The 17,500-nt window shown below is 35.1% G+C and overlaps 1 protein-coding gene and 1 pseudogene across 1 annotated transcript in view; both read left to right on the top strand.

Annotated features, from left to right (window-relative positions):
- LOC145276389 (uncharacterized) overlaps positions 1-17,500 on the top strand; it is a 340,530-nt gene that overhangs the window by 153,221 nt on the left and 169,809 nt on the right. The gene's annotated exons all lie outside the window — the stretch shown is intronic.
- LOC145284680 (U2 spliceosomal RNA) lies at positions 17,214-17,355 on the top strand (annotated as a pseudogene).

Consider the following 17,500-nt stretch of genomic DNA (forward strand, 5'->3'; position numbering starts at 1 on the left):
TGAACCCTATAAGATTGTTTAGAAAGCTATTCTTAACATGGTGAGGTAAGGGGAGGGGTTTGTTAACTATTCTGTATTTTAACCTCATAATTTAATAAATTAATTAATAAAAATTAGTACAAAGCTTAGCAAACCACACTAGTAAGCAGTGCAAAATAGGAAGTCTTTCTATTAGGAACCAAATCTGACTGGACCCTGTGTACGTTTTTGTTTTTGTCTTTTTGTTTTTTTTGTTTTTTGTTTTTTTTACAAAGGAGTTACCACTTATCAAGTCCCGGAGGCCACTCGAGTATAAGGGTTAATGAATATACAGTAATCAATGGGATAATATCCTAGTAATCGTTAATAGATGAAATTTGGTAATTTGGATTTGGTAAATTTGGTAAATTTGGTGGTTCATCAAGAATTTGTTTACGTTGGACTTGAAGACGACCAAATTGTGGTTAGTTGGAAAGCAAGCAAACGGAACAGAGTTCCAAATACGTGCAGTTCTAAAAAAGAAGCTTTGTTCATGGAATCTACGTTTAGGTTTAGGATAGTGGTTTCAACTAGACGAGTGTTATTCGTGAAAGTTTGGCGAGGGGGGGCATAGATGGGAGCTCAGACGAGCACTTGCCATGACCATTTACATATATGATAGTTTATCTTTCTTGTTGTCTCTTGGTCTTACTGGGGCCCAGGACAAGAATTCATCTAGTCCGGTGGAGTATCCAGTTTACTTGAGATAACATTGCTTATTGGGAAGATGCATCATTCCTTGTAAATCATATAGAGGCGATCTTATTTGAGCTGCAAATACCATGTGATTTCGAATATTTAGTCAGGGTTTACTTATCGGGAAAGTATCCTCATGCCAGGTTGTTCTGACAAACCCCAGTACAGATAAACCTTAGACACTTGAGGATAATGTCTAGTAGGCATTCAAGTTCTCTCGAGTAGTCATTCACGTAAGCTTTCATGCGCATTGTCATATTGTCCTGAACAGTTGTAATTAGTAGTGAGAGCTATGTTCATTTATATTGAAACAAAGAAACACGGAGTTCAACTTTTGAACGAAGATCAACGTTTCAGAATTTTTGAGATGAGTTTATTCGTATTATTCAGTCTTCACGAACCCGTGATTCAATAGTTTGAGTAGTTGGAAAATATCAATGATAAAAGTGATATTCTCTTGAAGGTTGATGGTTCAATCCTCAGTGTAGGCGACCGAAAAATAAAACTGCGAATCACTCAGAACCTCTAACCAGTCATCACTGACGGAACGATAGCATGCTACCCTCGTGAGGTACATAAAGGATTCCGTGCGAAATTCCCTCCAGATTTCGTGAGTTCGATAAGATATACCTGAAGAAGGTCGAAGGTTACATCGACCGAAACGTTGTGAAAGTTACACTCACGATAAGAACAGTAGTCCGAAGAATCTAAACAATACGAATAAGATGAACGTGTAGTATACGTTTTGCCTTCATTCAGAAGAGGAAAATTCTTCAAGACTGAAGAGATATTTATTTTTCTTCTAATCTAGTTTAAGGTCCTGGATATGACCTTAAACTATATCCAGTGGTGATGCCCCTGCTTGCGGGCTCTAGGGAGTGTGGAGCCACCCTTTAATTGCCATTTCTCCCAGGTCCACTCAGACCCGTAGTGGTAGTACCTGTTAGGATCCCAACTATGGGTTAAATAGAAACCGACTTGAAAACAACAAATATATTCTATTAAAAAACAATTTTCTTCAAAATCTTTGGATTCGGCATTAAATAACCCGGAAAGGGTTGATATGCCGTAAAACAAAAACAACCAACCAAATCTAATCTAGTTTATCCTTTCGGAAAAATATATTTTCTTCACATTTAAAACCTACCTAATGTCTAACTTCAATCTTGCTGGGAAAGAGTATTTTAAATATGAATGTCGTGCAGAGATTTTAACAACTGTAAAATAGACAAAAGAAGAAACACTATTTTCGTTTCAACCTCATCGGTTACAATATGAATGAAGGCATAAACTTTTAACGTCTGCCGTAGATGTAAAGCAAACAATAGCCCCATCCCCCAACCGACAACAGTGCCTAGGCGAAAGGTAACTTTATCACCTGTTCGACTTTCTCCTTTTTATGCCCAATTCGCAACTCTTTAAAACTATTTTCCACGAAAGATCGTTTCGTTTGCTATTCCAAATTAATCCATTCACACCACAACATAACTATATAAGTCTCCACATATAATCGGAAGATGACACGTTCAAATTAGTCATAACTCGTCACAATAAAACCACTTCTCAAAAACAAAGCCTGGGAAAATGGACAATAATAACTCAACAAGACAGCAAGAAAATTACTGTCGGACTAATTGTCGGTGGTTTAGTTCGATCGTATTCCTGTGGATTATCTCCTCATTCGAAAGGGCTTGATTAATTGTAGGTCCCCTGTGGCACACCTACCAGGAAATGCCAACAGCTATTGTTGTATATTCGATAGATGACTGGATGTTCCTCTGCTCATTAAACTGAGTCTATGTTTAACCTGGCCAGGAAACAGTAAGCTAGTAATTTCTTAGTAATTTCTATGGAGGTTTTTTACTGTTTTCATAAACTCGTTTTATTCCCCGTAGACAGTTGGTTCTCAATTACGAGACCACATGCTGGCCATTTCATGATTCTTTCAAATTTGATAACAATAGATACAAGATATTCCTTTATTGTGTTGACAGTCAGTAAAGGTGTTTACAATTCTTATCAGAGACAATGGCTTCCTTTTATAAACAGAGCATGAGATTTTACTTTACCAAGTCAATATATGCAGTCAACGCCCCAGAGATTCGAAGTGAACCTCGTGTGATGATGCTATCTAGAACAGTCAAAAACGTAATCACCCATTTCTCTGTTGTTGTTGTTGTTGTTGTTGTTGTTGTTGTTGTTGTTGCTGTTGTTGTTGTTGTTGCTGCTGCTGCTGCTGCTGCTGCTGGTGTCCTTTGTATATATCAGTAGTATACAAGAACAAAAAGATACATTTAATTATGTATACCGTTTGGTATAGGTGAAAGAAGTTAGATCGTGTTTTACTGAAGAAAATGAACATTATAAAGTTCTTTGGTTCCCAGCAAGTCTGTCAGCAGTTATCATTAGGCGAAGATCGTTGATGCTTGAATGCCCACTGGACAGAGATAGAAGAAAGAGAAGGGGAGAGACGTCTTTCCTCGTTGCTTCCAGGGTTCTCCCTGCTTACGTGATTCCGGAAGAGGATGAAGCGTATTTTTTTACAACCTGCTCCAGCGTAGTATAAACACCCCCAACCTCTTCATGTTAAGAACTGCATCCTCGAAACCCGTTCCTAACATGGGGAGGTTGGGGGTGTTTATTCCGAAAGCCGTTCTTAACATGGAGGTGTTAGGGGTGTTTATACTACACTGGGGCAAGTCGTGAAAAAATACCAGGATGAAGTAGTTCTTTAAGGAGCAAATGAAATTAATGCGAAGTTAGCGTGTAACCAAATCGCCCAGCAAGGACATTAATCCGCGAGAGAAACTAAGACTTTATTCATAACTTCTATATCTGTTCCGGTTTTTTTTTTTTTTTTTTTTTTGTTAAGTAAGTCAAACTTCTGCATAAAGCTCACGGAGATCGAGCCCCAGGATTGTAAGATCTGTATAAAAAAGACCTACTGCAGGTTTTACCCCAAACACCGAAAGCAGCACGACTCGTGTGTTGCGTATAAAACCAGGGAAGGTTTAGCCAAGATCACTTAAAGAAATGATACATAAGCAACGATTTCCATTAATTTGCGGTCTCGTACCACACAAGTCTTTTCTTGATTATATATATATATATATATATATATATATATATATATATATATATATATATATATATATTTGTCGTCCACATACAGCACTGTTTCGTTGTATCACAACTCATCAGTGCGGCTAGACATGCACCTTTCCCCAAGCCGTGGATCGAATCTACAACCGTCGAGTTGAAAGTCGGCTGTTCTAACCATCGAGCTGTAAATATTTCTCCTCTAGTGTGTATTAAATCTACACCGGCCTATCGCTTACAGTGCTCAAACAATAAGTTTGCTTAAAAACAAATTAATAGTGCGCTTCGCTTAACATATATATATATATATATATATATATATATATATATATAGAGAGAGAGAGAGAGAGAGAGAGAGAGAGAGAGAGTCATCCACATACAGTACTGTTTCGCTGTTTCACAGCTCATCACTGCGGCTAGATAAGCAAGTACCTCAATCCAGGATCGAAACCCGATCGCCTAAACGACAGTCGGAGCTTCTAACTAATATGGCTTTGCACGTAACACATGAGTTGAGCTGCTATGCGGGCAGTGAATTGACAATGTTTTGACATTGTCCAAAGTACCTAAGCTCAATTTGTTTACACAAATACATACGCTAATGGTAATTTGTATATCACTTCCCAAATGCTGAATCTAAGATAGGGAGCATTATAATAATCTACATACAGTACTGTTTCGCTGTTTCATATGTATATATATATATATATATATATATATAGAGAGAGAGAGAGAGAGAGAGAGAGAGAGAGAGAGAGAAAGAGAGAGAGAGGGGGGGCGAGAGAGAGAAGGGGGGGAAGAAAGAGGCAAAAACGACCAGAAAACGGCGGATCTTGATGTCGACTCCGGCTAACTACTAACCAGAAGACTGTTAATCGGATAACTCTTACGCTGCCACGTTCCACTCACTCTGTGAGGAAGTGTTGAACTTTGGAGGAACCCTGGTGTTGTTGCTGAGCGAATCGTATCCATCTACAGAGTCTACAGAAATCGTATCTCAAAATGACCTGGTCCACATGACGCTCCCCTCGCTATCCAAGGCAGTTGTTACACCGGCATGATTCCTTGGTTATACCTCGGGTACAAAGAGTAGCTAGACCAAGCAGTTGGAGTAGGTTTGACCCAGAATACACAAAGGGATATCGGTTTCCCATGTCCAAAAGTTATGCTTACTCTAGGGAGTGTCTGAAACACTCTTGCTTGGCAAACGTGTAGACTGAGACTCCTAGAAGACAAGCGCTCCTGATGCTGACTCTGCCTGATCACCCTAATACTAATGTATTCCTCCTGCTTCAACACGTTGAGGAAAGTTTGGGGTTTTAGTAGTTGGTGTTGTTTCAGAGATAATCGGTCTTCTGTACAAAGCAAACAGAAACTGCGCTTAGCATTGCCTAGTATGCATGAAGCCCTCCTCGTTTGTCGTAACTATTCGTAATATCTGAAAGATTACAGATTTTACCTACTTTTTCACGACTTTTATGTCCACTTACAAAGATATATTTATACTAAACCTTATATCCAGAATCCTTATTCCAATTTTGATCAGAATCTATCATGTGATCGTGATTCTAGTAAAGATTTCACATTTATGATTTAAGTTAACTGGAAAGAAAATTGAAATGACTACGGATACAATACAGTGAAAATCTAAAATATTTTTAAACATTGGGTTGTGTTCACATTATGCCTACTGAAAGCCTTTCAAATATTCCAAGGAAACCGAAAAGTTCGGAAGTAATTGATGCCTTTTGTTAAAATGTAGAAAATCGGAGGTATCTGAATTTTCATGAGAGGGTTCCTTTTCCTTCGCATTTCTTTACATAAAACTATATTAACTAAATATAGCCCAAATGACGACCCGTAACGCAAAGCAGCTGTGTTTAAAAATGCATAATGATCGGTTTATTAAATTTGGAGTTCATACTATATATACAAATGTATAAATATATATATGGTACAAAGCTTTGTTGAAATTCAGAGACTTACATTTTTTTCTTTTTTGTAATGTTTGTTTATTTCATCTTCATTTCATTACAGCCGTTTCGTTAATGGGATGGAAATTTTATGATTTTATTTGTTCATAAAAATGTTCTTTCTCACCAACTCGTCAGAGTTGATTTCCATCCGATGTTACCAACAAAAAGTAAATTTTGTACATGATAAACATAGATAGATAGATAGATAGATAGATAGATAGATAGATACGTATATATATAAACACACACACACATAGATAGATATGCTATGTTCGGTCATAAAATACGCTTAAATATGAGATTTTAATTCGTCCAGATTTCGTATATATTATAGAATCGTGATTTCAAAAGTAAAAATAAATGTATTTGGGTGCCATCAGTTAGAATCGAAACCGAAAATGAAACTGTAGCATTCAAAGTTGGTCACGTTACCACTGTACAAACGTGACACGAATATGAATTGATTACACATTTAAAATTAAAAATAAACTTTAATGTACAAAATGTATAACAATTCTTTAAATTTTGACCCATTTTTGACCCTATGAAAACTAATTTAACCAGCTAAAGACACATAAAAGAACGGTCCGTAAAAAAATCAATCATTTGAGGCCGCTTGCGCCACTCTGCGACTTTCAGTTTCGGAGGAGATAGAGTTTGAAAATATATAAACAGACACACATATAGTCTTTTATATATTAGATTTCTCTTGGCCTGTCTGTCTGTCCGTTACATTTTTCTCTGAAATTACTGTCAAATCTGGCTGGTATTTGGTATGTAATGATAATTAAATATTATGGTATCCGTTCGATGTACAGTTATGCAACAAATGGGATTAGTGCGCAATGCTAAAATGAGCACAAACTTAATTCTATTCAACCATCAAGTTGGCATAAAGCATTCATTCTAAGTCAACGTGCTAAAACTTTTACTCGTTTTAATAGGGTAAAAAAGTCTACGTGCTTATATTTCTTTGTGTGTGTGTGTGTGTGTGTGTGTGTGTGTGTGTGTGTGTGTGTGTGTGTGTGTGTGTGTGTGTAAGGGAGGTGGTGTCTGAATAACACAGCTGAGGAGCCACGAGACATGTTTTAATCTTTTATGAACCACATCGAATAGAAGCAAAACATTCTCACAAATTCGCAACAGTTGCATACAGTTGTTTCGGCCTTGCTCAATTTTATGCGAATAAAAACTGCTTTTTAGTAAATTTGTGAGACTTTCACGAATGTTGGTTGAAAGATTTTAAGAAAACGAATCCCGAATTTGCTTTTATTTGTGTCACCTGGTTTTGTTTAATTTTTTTTTTAATCGTATCCCCCCCTTCTTTTCGCTTTTCTTTTCAATCCTTACGTATTCATTCATATATATATATATATATAAATATATATATATATATATATATATATATAAATATATATATATATATATATATATATATTCTTGTTCCTCTTTTTTAATGGACCACGAGAAAATAATGTGTATCTTTCCGACACAGAAAAATCTGCAGTTTTTTTATTTTTATTCGTATTTAGAATAGTTTTTGTTTGTTTGTTTGTTTGTTTTTTTGTTTGTTTGTTTTTTGTTTGTTTTTTTGTTTTGGGTTTTTTTTTTGTTTTTTTTTTTTTTTTTGCTCTTGTGAAACATTTGATTCTATAAAGTATTGTAATTGTTGCGTGCACTCTCATTTATTCCTTTCATCATAGATTTGTACATATTTAATGTTAGCAATACAATATTGTACATTGCAAACCAGAAAGGGACATTAAATACTAATGATAATAGAAAAATGGCCGTTGCTTGGTCGTCGTATGTAATATTTCCATAAAAACCTTAATTTTCTATTCATTTTTTTTTCTATTTGTAGGTAAGCGAACTTGACCTAAAAAGGATCTATGGTGAGAAGTATTTTTCTTCTTCTTCTTCTTCTTCTTCTTCTTCTTCTTCTTCTTCTTCTTCTTCTTCTTCTTCTTCTTCTTCTTCTTGGTTTCCTTTTATTTATTTTTCTTTCTTTGTGGGCCATTCGACCTTCTCATTCTCTCCCACCTCCAAATCCTCCTACTCCCTCTACGCAATCGAATTATTATTTTTTTTTCTTTTGATAAGTTTTTCTTTAATAAACTCGTATCATAGCCGTTAAGGATTTCAAACATTATGCTTCTCGAAAATTTCAGCTTACTAAATATCGATTGATAACTAGTTATGTTGTGTCTTAATTAGTTTAGGAGTGACTACTGTACATCCAAATATATGAACATATCAACTTAGATATATATGCGGCCTTTTGCAGGATTAAGGAAGGGGCTGCAAAATGCCGCATATATATATATATATATATATATATATATATATATATATATATATATATATATATATATATATATATACATCAGAAGTACCCGTCGTTGACTGGGTTCTAAAATAGACTACATTTTTCATATTTCTATATTTTAGGGGCCAGGCGAATACACAGACCCTCACAACTTTAATGAACTACCACTGTTCAAAATGTAACGTACCCATTTTGGATCCTTGATACCTCTTCTATCGCTGTATGTGGTCACTTAGAAGTCTATTTGTGCGCGCGCACACACACATACACATTCTACTTTATTATATAGATTACTACTATAATTTTTTCACCGGGAATTTCTTATATATATATATATATATATATATATATATATATATATATATATATATATATATATATATATATATATATACAAGCACTCTGATTGAACACGACTGAGTTATTCTTTTTTCCGATCTTTTTGGATATCTTTTCCGTTTGATAAGCGGTCTTTTTAATTGCAGCTGGCATATAATATATAATGGCGCCCAAAAGTTGTTGTTCGGCCATATTCTTCTCAAGCGCTTCCTACTGGTGCATTCGATTATCATCAGGATCGATTGTTGTTGTTATCTTTTTTTCTTTTTCTTTTCCTTTGAGGCTTGGTGTATTAAAAAAAAAATTTAATTTGTTTATGAAGGTTGTGCAGGAGGGTTCGGAGACGAATTTTATTATTATTTTTTTCGGTTTTCCTTATTTTATAGTCTATTTATTTAGTTTCTTGTTAGTTATTAAATACTGTTAATATATTTGTCCCGGTATTAAATGAGATCCGGTTAAAAGGGGGCTGTTTTTTTATAAGTATGGCTTCTAATAATTTTAGTCATCGTGTGCACCCACCTTCATAACCAAAAATATAAAAATAAAAAAATTATAAATACGCCATTCATCTTTGAATTAGGATTCTACTGAAACATGTACGCACATATGTAACCAATAATGTTTGTATAAATAAACAGACTATATACCAGTTCTGTCCTCCATTAAACACTCTTTAATAATCACGCGGGTTTTATTGGATTTACTGCTAGGAAACCAATATATATATATATATATATATATATATATACATATACATATATATGTATGTAGAGTTAGTTAGCCACATACAGTAGTTTCGCTGTTCCAGAGCTCATCAGTGCGGCTAGACAGGCAACTACCTCAAGCCAGAATTGAAACCCGACCGTCTGTACGACAGTCAAGGCTTCTAACCACTACGCTATCGGTTGCTGCTGTGCGAGTCGTGAGTTTAACGATGTTTTGACATCGTCCGAAATACCTAAGTTCGATTTATTTACACAAAGAACATCGCTTATACGCTAATGGTAATTCCTGTATCACTTCTCAATATGCTCAACTCAAGATGAGGAACATTATAGTCATCCACATACAGTACTATTTCACAGCTCATGTGCCCGGCGTTGCCCAGCGTTGCCCGGGTGTTTGGAGGTGTATGTTGAGCAAAAAAAAAGTAGTAGTAGGAAGGCAGGCTCGAACCCGTACCGCGAAGGAGGAAAAGAATGGGAAAAAACATGATGTCTTTGCTGTTACAACAACCGCCAAAACGGAAGTGACGTAGGTTTTAATTAAGGCTAGACAATCGAAAGGAGAAGATGACTTTCAAAAATATCGGCGAAAAAAGCGACCCCCCCTGTAGAAAAGTGCCCAGTTGAGGATGAAGAAATTAATGTTTTTAGCCAATTTTTCGATATTTGTCGTCTGAAATGTCGAACTTAAAAACGATACTGATCTTGTAAAAATCCGTTGCGTCTGTCGACAGTTTTAGGCAAGCATACATACATACAAACATACGTACATACATACATACATTTATATATTGGTAGCTCAAATTTACGATCTAAACAGATTAAAAAGCTTGCCTTATCTCTGAATGCCCTTTATATAAAATTTCAAGTGTTTAGACCAGAAATTGTCTGAGTAATTTGGTAGAGACCGCAAAGGTAGATTTTTTTTTTTTTAACTTTGACCCCTATTATGATCCCTTAACATTTATTGTTTGGGGCTCAAATCAAGTTATTAAGTTAGATTCATGTCCAATGAACCTATATCTAAAATTCAAAGTGTGTAGACCCCAAATTGTCGGAGGAGTTTGGTAGAGTTCTCAAAGGTCAAATCTTTGAACTTTGACCCCTTAATCGCCAAATTTCTGACCAAAAACCGATCACATCAATTTTCCCAAATCTCAGTACCCTGTATATCAAATTTCGAGTCTGTAGACTAAAAATTGAGTTATTGCGCAGGGAAATGTACATACACAGACACATACAAACAGACACTTTCGCTCGCTCGCTCTCTTTCTATCTATTTATCTATCTATATCTATATCACATATTCCACGGTGGATTCCTACCAGTATTTTTCTTAATGTTAGAGTTTAGAGCGATTATAGAGACTCTAAAGATGACAGACATCTTTTTGTCGTTTTAACTTTAGCGCTCAGAAGTACTTGGGCTTCAAATTTTATAAACGCTTTAAAATAAGTTGAAATACAAAATAAACTTACCTTAAACTTAAAGAGTAACTTATCTTGCTTTTGGTAACATTTATTTGCATATTCATTTTTTGACCACTTTTTCGGTGTGTTGTCTTTAGTAAAAAAAATAAATAAATACCCCATATTCCCTCTTATACGTTTTCTTAATTTCTTTGGGTTCGTTTTACTATACACATAGATTCGAAAAAGTTGTCAAAAAACAAATATATAACAAATAAATGTCATCAAAGGCAATATAAGTTACTTTTCTACCTAACTGGATAATTTTTTTTAGTGTTTTTATTTAATGTAACGTGCTTATTCGGCTCGAAAAACATACAGTGTTTACCGATGTATTTGAAAAATGCAAATGGCGGCAAGCTTGCTGTTGAACACGGTAAGTTTGGGAAAACGAGTTTAAACAAAAAAAAAGATACAAAATACTGTTAGAAAATGTCTCAATATATGTTACCGTGACATAGGCGAACATATATTCGGTGGGTTTCTAACAGTATATTGTATAATTAGTTTGTTTGAACTCATTTTTTCCAAACATACCGTGTTCAAAAGGGACCATGCCGCCATTTTCTTTTTAAAAATATCTATACACACTGTATGATTTTCGAACCGATTACACGATTGAGTAAAACCAGAAAAACTTTTCCAGATAGGTAGAAGAGTAATTTATCTCGCCTTTGATAACATTTATTTGTTTTTGTGACTACTTTTTCGAATCTATGTATATGGTAATACAACCCCATTTCTTTTTCAGTTGAATTACTTTCCTTGTTAATTCTTTCTCCGTCTATTGATTTTTTTTTCCTCTGTCTCCCACTCTCATTAAATCTCCTCTTTCATTCCCCCCCCTCTCTTCACAGCTAATGATTTATTTCTCCTTCAACCGAATTGTTTCTTCCTTTTCTTTCATAGTCGTTATGCATTTGAATAGTCTTATTTTTTATTCTATTTTCTCTCATTTTTCTTTCTTACGGGTTTTTTTTTATTTTGTTTGTTTGTTTGTTTGTTTGTTTGTTATTTTACGCTATTATTTTAATGTATTTTTAAAAGATCAATGGATTTTCCAGCGAAAACTTCCCACGTCCTAGACACCTTTCATTTGTATTCATTGCAAGAGATTCCTTTGAAGACTCGGAGAAAGAACACATTCACACACAACAAAATAAATAAATAAAAGAATTAAGCAAAGTACAGGGAGCACAATGAAAACCCATGCGATTGTGTCGATGGCCTCCGTACAAAGCAGTTAAATTAAACTAATAAATTCAGATCAGCGTTTTTTTCTTTTTTTTTTTTTTTTTTCAGGTCAAACGAATAGATATCTATCTCTGAAGCGCCGACAAAGATCGGTTGTATTGCAGGTGGTTGTGGCGAGGTCAATTTTTTTTTAAGGTGGGAAAGGAGAGAAAGAAAGAAATAGGTGGGGGTAGATATAAAAACCACGCTAGCGAATGTTACCGAAAAAACGAAACAGGGAACCAACTCTTATTTCACGAAATGCAAGGCTCGTTTAAGCTCCAGCTCCACTCTATGGCCAAACTTTCACGAGAAACACTCGTCTCGCTGAAATTTCCCCCACACTTTATCTGTGCCTAAACCAAAACGTAGATTCCATGAACAAAGCTTCACAAAACTGTGGAACTCTGTTCCGTTTGCCTGCTTTCCAACTGACTACAATATGGTTGTCTTCAAGTTCAACATAAACAAGTTCTTGATGAGTCGTTCCCTTGCGTAATTGAATTTACCATATTTCCACTACTAACGATTACTACGATATTGTCACATTGACTACCGTACACTCATTAACCCTTTATACTCGAGCGGCTTCCGGGCCTTGATAAATCGTGACTCTTTTGTAAAAAAAAAAATTAACAGAAAAAAAAACGTGGACGTATCAGTTTCAAATTGCAATGGTTCACTACGAAGCAAATCCGTTAAAAAATGTTTTCGAACTTTAACTGTATCGCATGACCCCCATGGACTTTGAAAGCACGTGAAATAAAAAAGGGGCTAATGTTTCGGTCATAAGGGCCATACAGAGATGATTTAAACCGTTTGACTTTGAAATAGACTGCATGTCGATATAAGAGTGTACAATAAGTCCACTTTCCAAGACTTTACCTTCTTTCTTCAAAAAGGGGTTAGATTTAACGTGGAACTGCCAACAGGGCTGCTGAGGAATTTTTGATGAGCAAGAGTGTAAACGCTTTTTGTATTCTGCCTTTTCAATCATCACCTGCCGACTTTGTGTTACATTTATACGCGGTGGGAGGAGGTAAAAATCTACAACGATGTTTTCTTATATATAATCTACTTGATTTGGTATTGAGCACTCTTGGATTCAATGTATACCACTAATCAAAGTTACTACAAATTGACAAGTTTAGTAATAGCCTTCATTCTATAAAGGTATGAGAAAAGTGCTATAGTTAGTATTATCTATTAATAAATTTACGAATGAATTTATATATATTGATGCTCTTTGTGTAAACAAATTGAGCTTAGGTATTTGGACAATGTCAAAACATTAGTAATTCACTGCCCACATAGCAGCAGCCGAATAGCGCACCGGTTAGAAGCTCCGACTGTCATATGGGCGGTCGGTTTTTGATCTTGGCTTGAGGTAGTTGCTTGTCACGCCGCACTGGTTAGGTGTGAAACAGTACTGAATGTGGATGACTATGTATATATGTATGTATATTAGATATGTTTATTTGTTCACTAGCAGAGAGACCTGACGTTGCCCGGGATTGGATGATGATCAACGAATGTTTCACATAACCAATTTTTTTTTTATTGTTATTGAAATTGGGAAAACTACCCGTTTTTTGATTTGTTTTGTTTTCAATTAAATCTACTGATTGTCTGCTCTAGTTGGAGAGCCATCGCGGTGCGCTAGGGGGGAGCTTCACATGCCTCCCTGCAATGACTTAGTCCACAATACATTATAATCTACATTGCACTGTAGAGAACCTAATTTTGATTTTATAAAATTATCATTTATATATAATGGTTTGAATTAAAGTTTAAGATGCAAAAGTCAAGTATTAGGGTTCAATTGAGCTTTAAACAGAAATATTCATTTCGAACGCGCCCCTTTCATATAAAAAAAAGATTACAGTTGATTTTATATCCAGGGCCTTTCTGCTTGTGTTGTAATAAAAATTCTCAAATACACTTGTAATGTTAGGCTATAATAAGGTGTTAACTTTGTTCAAAATCGCCCGTTCCTTTTTTCATCCGATTATTTCAATTATCGATTATCGATGCTTATCGAAGATCTTCCGATACACAACCGATCTAAGAGCACTGCCAGTTACATAAAGTACGTTTGCATGAAATTTCATAAAAATTGGCTCAGCCTTTGCGGAGTGTATAGAGTACGAACTCACACACACACACACACACACAAAGTTCATTTTATATAGATAGATAGATAGATAGATAGATAGATAGATAGATAGATAGATAGATAGATATGTACAGACTACACTCCTAAACGGGGTTGTTTTACTATATACATAGATTCAAAAAAATTGTCAAATTGGAAAATGCTTACTCGGTTTGAAAAGCGAGTAATGTTGAAGACTGACGGCGAAGAAGAAAAATGGCCGCGATGTCTTTGAAGATTCAATAGTCACTTCAAAATAAGAAATAAAACAGAATATTGTTAGAAACCCACTCAATAAATGTCACTCTAACATTTACTGGGTCGGTTTCTAACACCATTTTGTTTTGTTTCTTATTTTGAAGTGATTATTGAAGACATCGCAGCCATTTTTCTTCTTCGCCGTCAGTCTTCAACATTACTCATTTTTCGAACCGAATAAACATGTTACATTAAATAAAAACACTAAAAACTTATATAGTTAGATAGAAAAGTAACTTATCTTGCCTTTGATAACATTTATTTGTTATATTTTTTTGTTTTTTGACAACTTTTTCGAATCCATGTGTATAGCAAAACATACACACCCTAAACTAATTAACCGATCATCGTAAAATTTTGGACAAACTTGTTAGGTGTAATTTTAGATATTTTCTAGAATCAAAATTATATAGTGGATCAAAATGAGTATAATGATTCTGGTCAAAATGTTTGGCAAGATTTTGTCTTTGATCTTCGTAAATGGGAGAGAAATTATGTAAGATTGTTTTTGCATCGAAGAAAGGGGGTAATGGGATATTTAAAAAAAATAAATAAATAAAAAAAAGAAAGAAAAAAAGAAAGAATGCGTAAAATAAGAGAGAAAAAGGTTTATAAAGTTGGCAGAAAAGATCATTTCTGAATCTCTTAGATCGTTTTTCAGGCGACATAATCGTGGATTTACATCGATCGATCCCTCCGTTCAGTATCGAAAAACAAAGGATACCCACTATACGGGCAGCTGCGCGTGTAATTGTGTGGCAAAGGTTGCGCAATTCCCAATCACACCTCTCCTGAATCGGCACCGCTTGAGTCTAGTGGCAAGAAGTTCAGGACGACTGGAAACGGTAAATTTTTACGACGTGCCCCAGCGTATTATAAACACTCCAACCTCCCCATGTGAAGAACGGCTTTCGGACTAAACACCCCCAACCTCGAAAGCCGCTTTTGACATGGGGATGTTCGGGATGTTTATTCCGAAAGCCGTTGTTAACATGGGGTGGTTGAGGGTGTTTATACTACGCTGGGGCAGGTCGTAAAAAATACTCTGGAAACAATGCTGAGATAAGCGGAGGAAAGCACATACAGCACCTGGAAGTCCCAAATGGTCCCCCATCTGGTACTGGCCAGGCTCATCGTTGCTTAACTTCGTGATCTGATGGGAACCGGTCTGTCAAACGTGATTATGCCGTCGGTTTACAAGACTTACAATATTCGTTTGAAAGTAAATTCGTTTGTAGAGATTCTCTATTGACCCTCGTACGTACCACCGAGTCGACCCTAACCCCCACCGTCGTCGGTTTTTTATGAACGGCGATTATCTGAGCATTATCAACAGATTATCGTCTCCAAACAAGTTAGGAAGGATAAGCTGAAAAGCCCATCAAATCGCATTAGGGATACAAATTAGTCTCCCTTTGCTGTTGTTGTTGTTGTTGTTGCTGCTGCTGCTGCTGCTGCTGCTGCTGCTGCTGCTGCTGCTGCTGCTTATGCTGCTGCTGTCTAAATAACAACAACGAATACTTCTATTTTACTGATGTTGGTTTGCGTCGGGCCAACAAGCCGAGCCTCAAAGATAAACAAAGGTTTTAAAAGTATCAGCGCCACTTCAAAATTGTTATCGATGGCAAACATGAGAGAAACGACTTATTTCAATGAAGGAGTTTCCGTTATCAGGCGCCAATCAGCATTGTGAAGCGACAAACTCACTTTGTAATATGTGAGAAAAAACTCGATAGGGCCGTTGTCGGTAGATCAAAGAAGGAGGTATCTTACAATGTCACTATGAAAGAGTTGAAAAACGTGAACGAACTCCTTTGTAATTACAACAAATATTTGAATATTGAACGTTTATCTACATAAACGTTCAACTTATTTATAGAGAAAGCGGAATTACTGAAATGTTTCCCTTTCTTAGAGAACAAGTGTTTTTTTTTTAACTTTACACGCCAATAGTTTTTTTTTAACTTTACACGCCAATAGTTTTTTTTTTTTTTTTAACTTTACACATTAATACAGTTTTTCTTTTAACTTAACACGCTAATACATTTTTTAAACTTTACACGCTAATGCAAATGTAATGTAAACGTTACACAATAATACAATGTTTTTAATTTACTATACATTTTTTTTAACTTTACGTAATATTACATATTTTTATACTTTACATACGAATAGTTTTTTAACGTTATACACGATTACAGTTTTTTTAACTTTACACACTAATAGTTTTTTCTTAAACTTTACACACTAATACAGTTTGTTTAACTTTACACACTAATATCGATTTTAAAACGTTACACACGAATACAGTTTTATTACTTTACACACTAATATAGTTTTTTTAACTTTACACACGAATACAGATTTTTAACTTTACACACGAATACAGATTTTTTTTAACTTTACACACGAATACAGATTTTTTTAACTTACACACTAATACAGATTTTTATAACTTTACACACTAATAGTTTTTTTTCAACTTTACACAAAAATAGAGTTTTATAAACTTTATACACTAATACAGTTTTTTTTTTTTTCAAATTTCACATTAATACATTTTTTAACTTTACACACGAATACAATTTTTCAACTTTATACACTAATACACTTTTATCATCTTTACACACTAATACAATGTTTCAAATTTACACACTAAGACAGTTTTTTTAGTCGCGTGCAAGCGACTCTATAAATCCGTCGGTCGGTCGGTCCGTCTGTCGGTCTGTCGGTTACACTTTTGTGCTTGGCCTTTTTGGTAAAGATCTAAGATGCTGTTCTTAGTTTTTTAAGTCTTTCTTGGACTTTTGGCTAAGATCAAAGTGTAGTATCTGTTAGTCCCCATTTCCCCTTCACTCCTCACATTAAAAATCGGCCTTGTGCCTAATTTGCTCGGTGGGGGAGCAAATAAATACGTTTTTCTTGGCCTTTTGGCCAAGATCAAAGTGTAGTATCTGTCCTTACTACATGCTTTACCTATGTTTGTAACTTTGTGATATAAAGTGGGGGATCACTTTTTTGTAATTATTTAATGTAAAATGATCACGCACTTTACAACTAGTCAGTCTCAAAGCCATTCAAGTCATTCTCCAGATCATTCAAGTTGTTTTTGAAGGATTCCAGTTATTTTTTAAGCATTAAAGTCATTCTTAAGGTCATTCAATTCATCCTTAAGTTCATTCTAAGTCATTTACTTTATA

The sequence above is a fragment of the Euprymna scolopes genome, chromosome 1 (genome assembly GCF_053919585.1).
Source record: "Euprymna scolopes isolate OS-2025 chromosome 1, ASM5391958v1, whole genome shotgun sequence".
Classification (NCBI taxonomy): Eukaryota; Metazoa; Mollusca; class Cephalopoda; order Sepiida; family Sepiolidae; genus Euprymna; species Euprymna scolopes.